Source organism: Elephantulus edwardii, unplaced genomic scaffold (assembly GCF_000299155.1).
Source record: "Elephantulus edwardii isolate Elephantulus edwardi_28Jun2011 unplaced genomic scaffold, EleEdw1.0 scaffold00047, whole genome shotgun sequence".
NCBI classification, from domain to species: domain Eukaryota; kingdom Metazoa; phylum Chordata; class Mammalia; order Macroscelidea; family Macroscelididae; genus Elephantulus; species Elephantulus edwardii.
In genome coordinates, this window is record NW_006399797.1 from 15,691,051 (window position 1) to 15,694,476 (window position 3,426).

Below are 3,426 nucleotides of genomic sequence, written 5' to 3' on the forward strand. Positions count from 1 at the left end.
CCCAAATGGTCAGGTATCTGTATACATCTTACACAGACCTTCATTACCAACCAGCATAGTTCACACTTGCCATTCTTGAAATTTCTTTTTTTTGTTTTCTGAGAAACAAATCTTCAATGACTCAACCCTCTTAGATTCCTCTACTCGCTTTTGTGCTCATTCTTTGATAATGACATTTTAGATCAACTTCTTTATCTACCATTCTCTTTAGATGTTGTATGTGGTTATGTGCAGTCAAGTTGGAATAAACTCATAAGTGATGCTCTAATAGGTTTTCAGAGGCTGTAAATCTCAAAGGAGGAGATTATCCATCTTTCTCCCACTGTGGTGTTCGTCTAAAAGTTGGCTTTTTTTGAGCCATTACAGCTCTAATCTCCAGCTGCCTTAACTGCAGACACATGGTATTGAAATTAGCATGGTCTTGCAAATCAACAGCTGTAGGGTAAGGGAAAGCGTTCTTCTCATACTGAACAGAAAGACGTGAGGTAAGAAAGACTTGAGATTGCAAGACTTGAGGGAGACTGGAGTGAGACCCTGGTGATGATGGTGGAGGGACTGTGGTATTGTTGTGGAGAAACTGTTGCAAGGTCTAATCTAGGGCTTCTTGCATTTGTGCTGATCACAGTTATAGGGTTTTGCTGTTCTTGCTGAAGCTTTAAGGAGAATCTGATTTATAACTGTTCTGGGGTAAACCTTGTTGGATAATTTGGATTTGACTGTTGAACTGAGACCACAGCTTGGATTTACTGAGAAATTGTGCCTTGGAAACTGCTGAACTGAAACAGGAGCTTGGACTTATTGAGGAATTGTGCCTTGGAACTGTTGGGCCAAAGCCTGGACTTGTATTGTAATATATTCTTTGTCTCCCTCCCTTACTTCCCTAATAAACACCATTCTTGGTACCACAACTGTGAGTTCCTGAGTCAACAGTGAATAAACAAACCTCTTGCTGTTGATGTGGCTCTAGAGGCATCATGGGGCTGGGCTGCAGGCTCTTGATCTGCTTTCTGCTCTGGGGCGGTAAGGGGCTATGCTATACTTAGTCCTTCTGGCCCTTTCAGAAAGACACTCATGGCCTTATGCCTCCATGTACCAATTTTTGCTCTTACTCAGATACCTTTGGAGCAACTAATGGATTAGAACTATCTGCCTTTTGGTTGAGCAGAACACACTACCAACTAGGCCAACAGAGCTTTCTTTTTCTTTTCTTCCCCCCACCCCCATATAGTCTATCTTCCATCTTGATGCCTTGTTTGTTACTTAGTGCTCCTAGAACCAAAATATCACGAGCTGGTTGCTTTAAAGAATAAGAATTTATTTCACAATTTTACAGGCTGGAAGTCCAAAGGAAGTCATCAATTCTAGGGAAGGATCTTTCCTTGAGGACAGGACCAGGCAATCCTTGGCTTGTTAATAGTTCTCATATCTCTTGCCACTGTATGTGTGTCTCTGCTCATTTTATGAGAAACCACTCAGAAAGTTTATGCTTATGACTTACCTCAGTCTGGTATGGGAACTCTGGTAGCATAGTCTGTAGAGAGTTCTAACTCTGCTAACCCAAAGGGAGTGTTTCTCTGGCAATTCAAATTCACCAGCTGCTTCACGAAAGAAAGATGGGCAATCTCCTCCTGTGAGGTTTACAGCCCCTGAAATCACTGGGTTCTGACTCGACAACCATCAGTTTGAGTTTTTCTACACCGTAGAACTCTGGTCTCATTAACTTTACAAATGAAAACTCCTATTTCCAAGCAAGGTCATACTTACACAGCAATTACCACTTTAGCAAAATTTCAGAAAGTGGCACAATTCAATCCACAATAATGCCAATACCCTCAAATGTATATTTCTATGATTGACCTCTTCTTGGTCTTCTGGCTTACAGATCAAACTGACCACTTGACATTTCTGCTTGTAAATGTGTAATCAATTTCCATTTAATATTTTAAAAAATGTAATTCTTTAAGTAGCCAGAACAGAATATTGACAGGAAACTCTCAGAAGTACAAGCTGCTGGTTTTAGAAGAGGCCATGGTACCAAAGATATCACTGCTGAAATTAGATGGATCCTGGCTTAAAACATTACCAGAAGAATGTATATTTGTGTTTTATTGACTATGCAAAGGATTTGACTGTGTGGATCATAGCAAATTATGGCTAACATTGAGAATAGGGGGAATCCCAGAGCATTTGTGCTCATGCAGAATTTATACCTAGAACAAGAGGCTGTTGTGTGAACAGAGCAAGGGAACACTACATGGTTTAAAATCAGGAAGAATGTGTATCAGGGTTGAATCCTTTCTCCATACCAATTCAATCTGTATGCTAAGCAAATAATTCATGAAGCCAGATTCTATGAAGAGGAGTGTGACATCAGGATTAGTGAAAGACTCATCAGCAACCTGTGTTATGCTGATGATGAAACTTTGCTTGCTGAAAGTGAGAACATGACACGTTTGCTACAGAAGATCAAGAACTAGAGCCTTCAATATTAATTACATCCTGACATTAAGAAGACCAAGATCCTCACCATAGACCCAATGGTCAATATTATTATAGATGGAGAAAAGATAGAAGCTGTCAGTGATTTCAGCTTGCTTGGATCCACAATCAACACCCTTATTGGGCAAGTCTGCTGCCCAATTGCATTTGGTCCTCTCCAAAATACTGAAGAGCAATGATGTCCATGTAAAGACTAAGGTGTGCCTTATTCAGGCCACAGTCTTCGCAGTCACCTGCTACACATCAGAGAGCTGGACAGTGAATAAGGATGACAGAGGAGTTGATGCCTTGGAGTTGTGCTGTTGGTGGGGAGTACTGAATATCTCTTGGACCGCCAAAAGAACAAACAGAAAAGCCTTGGAAAGGGTATGACCAAAGTGCTCCTTGGAGGCAAGCATGACAAAACGTCATCTTTTATTTTGGATATATAGCTAGGTGAGCCTATTTCTTGGAATAGGACATCATTCTTTGAAAGGGAACCCCAGCAGGTTTTCAGAGGCAGTAATTGCACAAGAGTTGATTGCCCATTTTTCTCCCGCAGAACAGCTGGTGGTGGATTTTAATCAAGTGCCTTCCATTGGTAGTGTAATTCTTTACCACTGAGCCAGGCGAGCTCCATGCATTCCCCACCCCCCATCATGGCACTTATTATTATGGTATATTTCTTTTTATTTGTTTACATATATGTCTCCTCTTCTCTGCTTACAATGGAAGCTTCATAAGCCTACGGACCTGATCATCTTATTTAGTATTGTATCCTGAGGATTTACGTCAGTCTCTGCAAAGGGTAAGTCCTCACTACATGTTTGGTGATTGAATCAACGCATGACTGGACATCCTATAGGAAGAGCTAGGTCTGAATACAAGTTGCCACCTATATTGTAAGACTCAGAGACATTTCAAAATAGTAACTTGCCTAGACTTTCC